This window comes from Panthera onca, chromosome A2 (genome assembly GCF_046562875.1).
Source record: "Panthera onca isolate mPanOnc1 chromosome A2, mPanOnc1 haplotype 2, whole genome shotgun sequence".
Taxonomy (NCBI): Eukaryota; Metazoa; Chordata; class Mammalia; order Carnivora; family Felidae; genus Panthera; species Panthera onca.
Genome location: NC_138340.1, coordinates 39,916,771 through 39,929,574, shown reverse-complemented (window position 1 = coordinate 39,929,574; position 12,804 = coordinate 39,916,771). Strand labels below are relative to the sequence as shown.

At 45.7% G+C, this 12,804-nt stretch overlaps 2 long non-coding RNA genes across 2 annotated transcripts in view; one reads left to right on the top strand and one right to left on the bottom strand.

Moving 5' to 3' along the window:
• The window catches only part of LOC132678756 (uncharacterized), a 48,634-nt gene extending 41,301 nt beyond the window's left edge, over positions 1-7,333 (bottom strand). Inside the window, exon 1 of the long non-coding RNA XR_009609801.2 lies at positions 7,039-7,333. This is a non-coding gene — a long non-coding RNA (uncharacterized LOC132678756). The remainder of the gene's footprint in view (positions 1-7,038) is intronic.
• The window catches only part of LOC132678755 (uncharacterized), a 163,086-nt gene that overhangs the window by 18,875 nt on the left and 131,407 nt on the right, over positions 1-12,804 (top strand). Inside the window, exon 3 of the long non-coding RNA XR_009609800.3 lies at positions 1,476-2,335. This is a non-coding gene — a long non-coding RNA (uncharacterized LOC132678755). The remainder of the gene's footprint in view (positions 1-1,475; positions 2,336-12,804) is intronic.

Here is a 12,804-nt window from a genome sequence, read left to right as displayed (position 1 = left end):
AACATGTGAACTAAGAGACATACAACTCTAGTTAGATAGTTCTCAGCGCTTGAACCAAGAGATCACGTAGACCAAGGTTGAGGCAGGGACTCCAATGCCACGTGCACTTTCTTAAGCTGGCAGAGAGAGAGAACATGCCAGTCTGTAAAGGGACAAGGGGAATGAGCTGACAACCAGGCAGTGGCAGGGACTGGCTTCCTTGATTTCCTCTTGTTGGGTGTCTGTCCACAGGGTGTGTGTCATGCCTCAGAATGAGCATGTTCAAAGTTGTCACTCAGGGGGGAACTAGTTCCAGCTTATCCACTTTGGTCAGGGGTGAGGCCTTATTTTTATGCCGCTGTCTGTTCTCAGTGGACCTAGAGGTCTCTGTGGGCCCCTCTGTCCTGGGAAGCTTTAGTCCTGGCTGTTGGATGGGGAAAGGTGTTGTCCCTGGGACACATCCCTGCAAACTGGATGATTGATAGGGTTTGGTGGTCTTTGTCAGATAAGAGAAATGCCTCGATGTCAACTCAAGGAACTCTCAGTGTTTTGGAGCAAAGCTGGCAGAGGCTGTGATCTTCATTTTCCCACTGTGCTGCCCTGAGTAAAGGCCTTTGCTTGGTTCCTTATAGAATAACCCACTCAATTCTGGCTGAGTTGGATTGGGCTGGAGGTAGGAAATGAAGTCCTCAGGATGCAGCAAGGAAATCTAGTGCATACAGAAGTGTAGGGTAAAGCCACAGTTGATGCCTCATATATGTCACCCCACCCCCCTAAGCTCACGTGGACGTCTGTTACTTGCAATCAAATGTGGCATGCAACATACCAACATAGTAGTCTGCCCCTTGCTTGTCCCTCTCTTCCCTCCTGAATTTCTACAGGAAGTAGGAGCCCTATCTGGCTACTTAGGAGCCTTGGAAACATCATATCCAGATTTACTGTGTGGCTCAATCAAAATCCATCATGCCTTGGGGTGTACCAGCTGTCCTTTGTATATTCATAAGTCTTTATAGAAACAACTAACTTGCATTCCAATATTATGAAACTTTCTTATCAAAGGGGTTAGTTGTCCCCTTGACCTCTTTATCTGATCCCTTCCTCCTTTTAATCCCTTCTCGTTGGACAGCCTCCATCTGCCATTCCTTTCCCCTTTGTTAATAGTATTTTTTGTGTGGGCTTTTGTCAGTACTTCCTATATGCCAACCACTGTGGTCAATGATTTACAGATACCATGCTGTTTAATTGTCACAAGCCCCTTTGTGGAAGCTACAGCAACTATCCCCATTTTACGGATGGTGCAATTGTGAGACGAGGTCACTGATTGGATTCCACTGCCTGAGAGCTTTACCACCCTGCTTTATTATGGCTCTGGCTTCCCTGGAGTGATAGTGAAATTTCTTGCCATCATTCTCAGGGGCTGAGGGGGAAAAGGTCCAGGTGTCCTGCCTGGCAGCAACGCCCCCAGAACTTGGCTTTTCTCTTTTCCTCCTTCCCAGCCAGCACAGCTGCCAACCTGGAACATAGCCCTTTCCAAGAAAGCCCAGGAGAGCAGCCAACTGTTGACTCACCTGCCAGACACGGGGATACTGCAGCCAAGATGCCTCGGGGCCCTTGCAGGAGGATTGGCAGGGCAGGCCCATGGTGGGGCACACACACACGGCTCTGTGGGGCGCTTCAAAGGGCCAGGCCTTCTTTCCTGAGTGCTTCAAGTTCCAGAGGTTAAAGACATCCAGATGGGCTTGTCCCCTCCCCCTTCCCCTCTGTTCCTCAGCCCTGGAAGTTTCTGCAGGAGACGGTCTTCCTCTGCATTTCCATTTGGGTGGCAGGCAGGATTCTAAGAAAGCCCCCATGATTTTCTGCCCCCACTCCTGCCCTGGTGTGCACTCTCCATCGGGACTGAGAATGTAATGGACGGCACTGCCCTGGTTAGATTGTATTATACGATGCAGCTGACCTTAAAGAAAGGCGATGTTCCTGGTGGTCTGGTCCAATCACAAGATCCCTTTAAAGGCAGAGTTTTTGTCTGGCTGGTGACAGAAGAGCATGTGAGAGGTTCAAAGCTGGAGGGTTTGACCCACCCTTTCTGGCTCGAAGATGGAGGAAGCCCCATGGCAAGACATGCAGGCAGCTTCTAGAAGCTGAGTAGCCATCAACTCACGTCCAGCAAAGAACCAGGGGCTTCAGACCCACAATAGCAAGGAGTTGAAGTCTCTCATCGATGAACATGAACTTGCACATGGCTTCTTCCTTAGAGCCTCAGACAAGAACTGGGTCCAGTGAGCACCTTGACTTCAAATTTCTGATACCCTGAGCAGCAAAAACATCTGAGTTTACCCGGACTGTGACCTACGGAATGGTGAGTTGATGGTGTCATTTCTAACTGCTAAATTTGTGGTAACTTGTTACAATACAATAGAAAACTAATACACCTGGGATACTTCATAGGCCTCTCAAACCTCACAGGTCCTGCTGTTTCTCCATGAATCTGCTCTTCAGTCTTCCCCATCTTGTTAGTGACAACTAGCTTCTTCTGCGCTCAGGCTCCAAGTCTTAAAAGTCTCTTCTTGTAGACTCTATGTTGATCCATCAGCAAATTCTTTCGACTCTCCTATTGTAAAGTATCGAGATTTTGATGGTGCCTCACCAGCCCCAGCGCACTCCCTCTCCTCTCTGCCCTGGCAACTCTGAAGTTTATGATAGTTATTGAGAGGGAGGGAGGGTGCTTTGGGCTGTGACTGGCTGCCCTTCTCCCCAGTGCCTTGCGGCACCTGATGTGCTCAAACACAGACACTAAGCCGAGGGGTGCAGAAGAGGAGGCTTCCATGCTGAGGCTTAACAGGGAAGGTGGCAGGGAGCGGGGATTCAAATTGTGGCCACCCTTGGCCTTGGAAACTGAGAGCCAGCTGCGCTGCATGTTTCTGGGTAGAATACAGTTATCACCCCCAGAGGAGTTCCCAAGCCCGCTTCAGAACCAACTATGCTCAGAAGTCATGCAGTAGAATATTTCCCAGGGATTGGGATTTTATTTATTGTTGAAAGTTTTGAGCCAAGAATGAAAAATTATTGGTGATGATGACTGAGGGATTCCCAGGAGGCCTCGAAGAACTTACGGGCAACCAGTCTCTTGGAGCGGTTAAGATTTATAGCTGTCAAGTCCGCCAGAGTATGAGTCTAGCTCATCCTTTCTAGCTGGGTTTCCTGGGGCCTCAGTTTCCTCAGTGGCAATGAAACGAGATCAGTTTTCTTCCTGGTCAGACATTCAACACAGTACTTGGCATACAGGGAGTTCTTATTAAATGGTGGCTATTATGCTGATATATGTTGTCTGTAATTCAATTCTAAAGCTAAGGCATAGATAACATGTTATGTGTGCATGAGTGCGTGTGCGTGCGCACATGCATTAGGGCCTATGCACTACACTGTAGGGCCACTTAGCTAACATTTGAAAGATCACAGTCCCACACCCCAGAGGAAGTTACTATAAGCGCTTCAACGATCTGTCTTAGCTCGGCACCCACGGGTGTGTTCATTAGCATAATGGATTTCTAAAATGGTTTTTCATTGATGAAAATAAGGGCGTTCAGGAAAGGTAGATGGCTAGAAAGGTTTCGTGGTGCATCTGCTTTGCCTGAACTTTGCGAATGAATCTAGAGAGACCAGTGACGTGTTCTCTTGGAAAGGCACTGAGCTTGGATGTCCACCCGGTCCAGTATCTGGACGTGAAAAGGTTGATTTTATCACCTGCCCGAGTAGGTTAGCTAAGTACTGCACTGACAGTACTGTCACACCTGCCTCAAATGAACTTCTCATCTAAGAGGCTGTTGACGTGTCTTACAGGACAGCGGACTGAGATGTCCCCAGGCTTACAGAATGGGTCGGAGGTCTGCGTATGTGCCTACTTGCTAACAACTGTCACCTTTTTGGTGGAATTTGGTCTAAGATGGGTCTGTTTGCATCACACTATCTGGTGAGGAGGTCAGGGGAGGAAACCTGTAGCCTCTGAGGCCTTGTGACTAGTGGAGGATAAGGACCCACCATCAAATGCCTTGTAATTTAAACAGGCAAATTGCTTAGGATGGTTTACAACAACTGCTTTCAAATAATTGGAGAATTAAAATGGAATCAAGGAACAACTGGTTTCCTGTAGCTTAGGAAAGACATGTTTAACAAGAACTGAGAAAATTGTGAGAATAAACCTCTGTATAAAATGTCCTGGGGGTAGGATTCTGGTGCTGTTTTCGATGCAGGTAAAACTTAAAAGAGGGTGTGCATGTGTGCAGGTGTGTAAACCAGTGAAGGAGCAGGTAGAGGATAGGAGATGAGGATGGTGAGTGGAGAATTCTGGTTCCATTTTTCTCCCAGGAAAAGGAAGGAAAAGCCATGGAACTTTCTAGAAGTGTGTTAGCTGAATGAGATGAGCTAGCATTTGGGCCACAGACAAGGATTCCAGTGGTGCCTTTCTTTCTTTCTAGGTGATACTGGGCAAGTTTCTTAACCCCTCTGAATCTGCTTCATCTTTGACAAAATGGATAGAAGCGTACTTTGAGTTACAATTAAGGTGAATGGACTTGAAACTACTTAGCAAAATGTCAGGCACAGAGTGAACTTTCCATAAATAGTTGCCTCCCTGAATATTTAGAGCACCAGGAGTTGTGCACGCAGTATCTAGGTCACAGCAGCAAACAGGCATATAAGTTTCCTAGAACTTACAAACTAGCCGTGATGATGAACTTCACGAAGTTGTCCCATAAGTATCCCCATTGCCCTTGCCATATCTGTTTAGAATGCAGGTCCTCAGTCCTCTTCAGGAGGTATCAGGTGATCCGAGGGTGGGGCCAGGAATCCAATTGTAAGAATCTCCCTAGGTGACTCTGATGGGCAGCTAGTTGGGGAAATACAGATTTAAACACTAATTCTCTACTATAGCCTCAGGTTTGGCAAAGCTTCGAGTCTCCTTTCAAATGCTCCTTGGCCATGTGGCTGACCTGACCATGCCCACAGTCACAGAAGGCACCGCCTACTTTGCTGGCTGAACCACTGCATGGCAATGGGGGCAGGAGAGTTATACCCTGCTTTGCTTATTTTATGGGCAGTGTTCATATATCATTATCAGAAGCTTCAAAAACCTTGCTGGGCATGGAATTGACAGGCTATAATCTGTGTTATGCAGTCTTCAGTGGCTAAACCCTCTCAAACTGAAAAAGGCCCTGCTCTTCAGATCGGTATCTAGGAATAATGAAAATCTAGTCTGATGCTGCTGTTGTCTGCATGTGACTTTGGAATATATTTCCTCCTCTCCTCCCCTCTTTAAAATCATGTGTTGGGATTTCGTTCGCCTGAAAAATAATTCCTACCCACTGTGGAAAATGGAGGTAATAGATCGCTGGCACAGAATAGAAAGTGAAAAGGTCATGGGGATCCAGTCCCCCAGAGATGACTACCATGAACATCTTTGGTGTATTTCTTTCCAGCCTTTTCTCAATGTATATGAATACAGGTGTTATTATTTTTTTCCCCCACAAACTCAAGACAGAATGTGTGTGCTCTTTTTTGACCTGCCCTTCTCATGTTCTAACATGTTTTAAAGTAAAAAGTTAGTGATATTTTTTCATGCCATTCAGTAATCCCCTATGTTAGTGGTTTGCATGCTGAGGTCCAACAAAAACCTCAGGCTTCCTAGGAAGTGCTTAGTGGTTACCTGAGGTAGGGAAGAGGGTTGGGGGACTGACAGGGTGGCGGGGCAACTGCAAGGGTGGGGCTCCAGCCCCAGAACCCTGTGTTAGTGCCAGAAGCTCCACTTGTAACTGGTTGTAACTGGAGGACCCATGTAGCATTGCCTCACAAGATTTGTAGGCTTAAAAGATTTGAAAACCGCTGCCCTGAGTCATCATAAAAAACTTTTTTTTTTAATATCTGGTTTCTTTCCTTTCTTTAAAAAAACTTAAATGAAGATGACTCGTGAAAAGTTATAAAACAAATATTTGCCAGTTGCTTATAAAACCCCAAGTTTTTATTATGTACTTTTGAAAGAGTAGACAAATGATGTTCTTCGTAAAAACGTCAAATACAGATTTGGTGAGAAACCATTCTCATAGATTCCCACACCCAAATACCTACGGAGCCCAACACTGCCCACTGCCCCACTGCCCAACTCCAGTGGGCTCTATTCATAATGAATACCCAGGTAAGAGGTGCATCTCAACCACGGGAATCTACCCCCCAAAACCAAGAGCACACCGTACACACTATATGTTAGCCAATTTGACAATAAATTATATTAAAAAAGAAAAAAGAGGTGCATCTCATTCCAGACTCTTCTGCCTGTAGGGATTGTCTTAGGTTCAGATACTCCAGAAGCCAACCCTGGAACTAGAATTTGAGTATAAGTGATTTATTTATTTATTTATTTATTTATTTGGAAGATAAGGTATTCACCTGTCCTGGTTTATCTGGGACTAGGGGATTTCCCAGGATGAACTGGTCACCCTACAGTGGGAGGTAATGGTAGGAAGCACTAATGGAGGATGGGGGAAATGAGATGGTCCAGGGAGGGCTGCTGATAATGAATCGGCTAGTTCTGTGGACAGTGGGGGTTCAGGCCTGTCTGGAACCTCTGGGAAGCGCTGTAGAACACCCCTCAGAGTTATCCCACCTGGGGCTTTTATCCACCAACATGGGCCCCTCACTGGTTGATACTGGGGGTGCTAACTCTCCGACTCCAGGCCTTCCTACCTCCCGCAGCCCTGGGAGAGCCGAAGCAGAAAGACCCAGAAGCAGGAAAGCTAAGGAACAGAGGCAGAGCACCGGAGCAACTGTTAGCAGACTATTTTTGTGCATGTATTTTTTTAAAGTAATAACAGGATCACTTCATTCTTGATTTACCAGCACCTTGATTTATGTAAGGTGTCTAAAGGAAAGCCATTGTAGGCCACAAATCTAAGAATGCAGTCACTTCAAGGGACTAGGCTTGGAACTGCCCTTAGGTTAATATCACAAGGCTCGTCATGTAAATAACCAGCATTGGAACCGGATGAAACATAATATAAATAATAATAATACCTCAGATAAGTTCTCTGCTGGATTCATATCAAACTGCTGCTGAACCATTAGAAGAAACTAACAAGGACAGTCTGGAGATTCCGATTCTTCCAGCGCTGCGGTCAGCTGGACTCCCCCAGGAGGGCACGCTAATCCCCGGCCCTGACACTGACAGCAGCTGGATGAGTCCTTGCGGGCTCAGGCGGAGCTGACCAGGAGCACACCGTCAGGTGTGTGCAGCCCCAGGCAGCGCCTGCCTCCTGCATCAGTGCTCAGCAGCTAAACAAGGGAGCAAGGAATAAGTGTTCCTTTTGTAACCGCGTCTCCATGGTTATTTGACACGTGATTGTCTTTTTTGGAGTTCTTGGCAAAACCCACTGTGGGTTTGGCTATGACGTTCCTGTCTGTGAAGAAAACGGAGGGATGGAATCATTCACCGGGACAGCCTCCGGCTGTTTCCTAAAACAATTTGCAAGGTGCAAATCCCAACCCTGATGTATCAGACTGGAAGCTGCTAAAAAAAAAAAAATTGAACACTGATTGGCTTTTTGATGATATGAAGGAATCATCATTACTTTTTACCAGAGTTGCGATCCCGGTACCATGTTGTAAAAGAGCATTCTCAGTCTTTAGAAGCGCAGCGACATTTGCAGATGAAATGATACCGTCTCTGAGGTTTGCTTCAAAATATATGGCTAGGGATGGACGAAGTGGGATTGGCCATGAGTTGAGGATAATGAGTGCCTGAACATTGGTGGCTCTTTGACTTTTGTATATGTTTGAAGTTTTCCATAATGCAAAAAAAGATTTATTTTAGCAGATTTGATTTTGGGGGTAATATGTTTACATGTTGAACATGTGGCTAAGAGCTACGCATGGCAGACCTCTAGTCTAATCTCTACACACAAGTCTGTAGAATGGAAAACTCAAGTGTCACAATTATGAACCAATTTGTGAGTATACACAATTTTTGTTAAAAGAGAAAAGGGTGGTAGCTGAGAGCAGATTCTGGTTTTCTTTCCCCAAAGACCATAATAAAGATCCAATGAATGGATATGACTCCAAAGATAAACTGTGTGAGTTGTAGGGGAATTATACGCCAGAGAATTCTACCCTCTAGACAGCAGCAGTGGAGATAGTGATGGGTGTGTGTGTGTGTGTGTTGTGGCGGGATGGTAGTGGGAATTGGAGGGTCACTGCAGGACAACTCAGAGGGTCTCAAACAGAACTGTCCACCTATGACTGGGTAGGGTGGGATTTTGAGATATTAAACCACACCCCACACCCAAAGTCCCAAATTTGTGGAGCCAGATAATTTGCTTTTTTTTTTTTTTAAGTTTATTTATTTAACTTTTGAAGGAGCCAGCAGGGGAGGGCAGAGAGAGACGGAGAGAGAGAATCCCAAGCAGGCTCTGCACTATAAGCGTGGAGCCCGATGTGGGGCTCAAACTCACCAATGGTAAGACCGTGACCTGAGCTGAAATTGGATACTTAACCGACTGAGCCACCCAGGCACCCCATAGACAATTTGCTTTTGGTGTCCAGGGAAAGAAAGGATGCTACAGAATCGAGGGAATAAAAGGGTTAAAGTGCCAGCATTTTGGATTTTAAAGCTACAGTCCAAGCATAAGACAAAAACTTGGTCAGTGAGAGTCATTGTTTTCTTCCCACCCACCCCCAATGACAGTTAACTTTAGTGAAGCATTTGTCATGTGCCAACCACTGTCCTAAGCATTTTATGAATATTTTCTTTTCTAACTCTCTAACATCCCTTTAAGACCATTGATGTTACAGATAGGGATACTGAGGCACAAAGCAGTTAAATAACTTGCCCAGAGTCACATAACTAACGCGACTCCATTCCCTGGATAGTCGAGGGGAGCCCCCAGGGTTCCCATGGCCAGCTTAGTGTGGAATCGGTTAGGTAGAGATGGCCCATCGGGGAGTTTAGGCAGAAAGAACCCAAGAAAGACTCAGGGTGCCAGGGGGAGCACAGAAGGGGACATGGAAGCTTCACGTGCCTTGGCATTCCCGAGGGCCTCCAGAACTGGGAGGTCAGCCTGGGGGAGAGTCAGAGAAATTCCTAAATGGGACTGATTTTGTTTCTGCCGCCCCAAGGATTGGGGACCCGACAAAGAAGTTAATTTTAGTTGTCAAAAAAAAAATGGAGAAATATCCTTCCAACTGCAGCCTGTAATTCTCCATGCATGACAGCGTGCCCTGGTTTCTTCTGTTGTGATTAAAGAAGGCATTCTGAAGGAAGCAGGGTTAAAATATTAGATTTTCAAGTCACATTAGCCGGGGTTTGAACCTGAACTCTGTCATTTAGTTGCCCTGGGGCCTTGGCGCGAGCCTTAGTTTCTCATCAACAAAACAGAGATAAGAGCACTAATGGTGCTCACGGGGTGTGTGTGTGTGTGTGTGCGCGTGTGAGGAGGTCAGCTCCGTGCCTGACCCCGGGCCGCTCCCCCCTACTGCACAACCTGTTTCTTCAAGTGTCTCCACGAAGTGACGGGATAAATAGGAATGACTTTATTGTTCCTAATCGTTGCCTGGCTCTCCTGCCCTTACCTCCCTTCCCCAGGATATTTTTGAGCCATGTATCGAAGATGCATATCAAATTTAACTTACTTTGTATTTTTGTCCCGCATTCCTAGAACTCATTTCTATATACTCCCTTTTGAGCCTTCGTTCTTCCTGATGGCATCTGTGGGAAAACGTTCTCTTTAAAAGTTTAAAATCAGTCAATTCAGCATACTTATAGCCTCTTCTCCACCCCTGTATTGACCAAAGACTTGGGGCTTTAGCTACTATCATGGCATTGATTAGGGAGGTGTGAGAACAAATTTCTGTTCTGTACCACTCTGATGAAATGTATAATCCTTCTAGACGGTTCCTTCGTGCGTTAGCAATGACTCAGTGGCTCACCAGTGACTTCCCTTGGTTCCATGAACCAATGGTCCTATCTGTCCTTATCAATATTGACTTCATTTGATTTGTCCTCCTCCTTTAACAACTGTATTCCCCTAGCTTCTGGGAACCGTTAGAGTTTCTGGGTTTCTTCCCACCTCACTGGCTGCTCCTTCATTGCCTCTGGCTGAATCTCCTTTCCTCTCATCACCAGACGTCAGAGCACCCGAGAGTATGCTTGGAGAACTGTATGATATCAGCTGAGTTCCTCAAACCTAAAATCAGGGAGTTATCCTCAGCCAGCCGGTCCCAAGACACTCCATCTAGCAACACGTACTCTTGACTCTATCTCCAGAACACGCCATAAATCATTTCACTGAATTTCTACCGCCACCACCTTGGTTCAGTTTGCAAGCATTCCTACAGTAGCCGCCTATCCGATGTCTTCTCGCTTCTTCTCTTGCTCTTCCGACCCCACTATTCCCTCACCACACAACAGCCAGAATACGTTTTAAAAATATATAAATCATCAGATCCTGTCATGCCCCTTGAACCTTCTGGTGGCTCTCAACCACATGAATGACATCTCAACTGCTTACTCTGACTCATAGGTCCTACCAGATCCAGCTCTTGGTGGAGAGTGAAGTCTCGCTTCACCCTCTACCACCCCCCTTTGCTCTGTTTAACCCTAGTCACACTAGCTGCTTTAATCATCTGTTGCTACAAAACAAACCATCCTGAAGCTTGGTGGCTTGTAGCAGCAACCGTGGGTTCTTTCTCACAGTTCTGTGGCTTAGCTGCGCTCAGCTGGGAGGCTCATATCTGTCCCCCTGAGGTGTCAGTGGGGTTGCTCACGGAGCTGCATTTGGCTGGGAACTTTACTGGGGCTGGAGACCCTCTCTCACATGATTGGCTCCTTAGCTTAGGGCCGGCCTCGTGTGTATTTCTCTCTGTATGGCCTCGCCAGCATTGTAGCTGGATCCCTCTACATGTTGGGTCAGGGCTCCAAGAGGGTGAAATAGGAAATTGCCAGAATACTAGGCTCACCCACCAAAACACTGTCACTGTACCGCGTTCTACTGGTGAAAGTAAGTCACGAGACACATACAGATTCAAGGGGAGAGAAAACAGATGAAGAGAGGAGGCAGGTGCCGAGGTCCTATTAATTCCTTGGGGCTTCTGCACCTGTCTCCCCACTTGGAACAGAGTGTCTGTCTCCTTAAACTCAGGATAGCTGTCACCTTCTTGTCATTCATACCTCAGCTCATATGCCCTCTCTTAAGAGGTGACCACCCAGTGAAAGATGCCACCAGTCACTATCACGGTACCCTTTGAACACTCTCTGCAGAGCATTATCACTCTGACTTTATCAGGTTGTTTATTTACTTTTCACTCCACTCTGCCCTAGAATGAAAGCCCCCTGTGAGGGCAAGAACCTGCCTGTTTGGTTCGCCCTGATCTTTAGCCCGGAAACACCTGGTACAGAGGAGGCAGAGGCCCTCAGTCGGTATGTGTTGAATAAATGCATGCAAGCGGCCTCTCCACCCTGCAGAGGTGAAGAACTCATCTTTCCGAATCACACACGCCCAGGTTCTGCCCCTTCCTTGCTGTGTGACTGTGGGATAAGTTACCTAAATTTTCTGTGCTTCAGTGTCTAAAACAGGGTGAGAAGTAAGAGAACCCCTCTCATCCTCATGGGAGTTGTAAAGATAAATGAAAATGATCAACCTTATCAAGGGGCCTGGAAGTCCTCATTATTTTAATGTAAACTTGAATTCACTCCTTCCTCTTTACTTGCTTCCTCTGAGCTCCAAAACCAGGAGAGAAAAAGTCCAAGTAACTCTAGAAGGGAAGAATCACATTACATTGTGATCCTTAAAATGCTTTCACGTGGCTGCCTGCTGGCTCCAGCCAAGAGTAGGTCCTTATGATGTGTCCGGTGGTGTAGGGCAGCCTGACCAAGGTTAGGGGAGAGCCAGAAGGTGTTGAGCCCACTCTCTGCTTTTTCTGGGAACTCTTGTGTGTTCCTCCTGCAAGGACCACCAGACCACGGAGGAGTTCTTTTCAGGTCCACATTCTGCAAAGGCTGCACTTGACCCTGGCTTCCTTGTTGTTATTAAACTGTTTGGTCCATCCCAATTAGAGACTTTGGAAACCGCTGTACTCAATTTACCACCTAATTACTCTTACCTTGTTTGTTTAATGAAGCTTACATAATGATTTGGTGATTTTTATGAAACGTTAGGTGGAGATTTTACTTTTCACTTTACAATTTGTGATTTTTATATTAATGTTTTATAACCTTGGGTTCTTAATCATAAAGTCATGAGGAGCTTAATTGATTTGAAACTAACCATGCCCTGAAGTGTGTACATGTCAAATTGATTCAGATTGATCCAGTGAGTTTAAATAAAGCTTAGGCCAGAGAACATGATGGCACCTGATGGAAATTTTCCTGAAGTGCTTAACTTGGGTGACTCAATTACATTGCCATCTCAGCACAGTAAATTATTGGAGAGGTATTTTTTTTGGCATTTACCACAGACTGAAAAGATAGGACAGTTAAAAAAAATCTCAGGAAAAGTTAGACACGTGTAAAATGTTCTATTCATAGTTCCTCCTTCTGGAAGCTCACATTTTGAGGGCATGATGATTTGAAATAAATTTAAAATATATGTATATATTTACATCTTTTGTTTCAAAGCCTGATAGTCAACATCACCATGTTAAATTGAAAAGGGTTGGAAATTAAGGGCTAATACTAGAAGCACTTGCGAAACACAGAAGTCATTTGGAATGAGTTTGCTTTTTTGAAACTGTTCCTTAAGGAATGATCAATACCAGCGCTTTTCCGCAGAAAACTTTCTGTGAGCAATG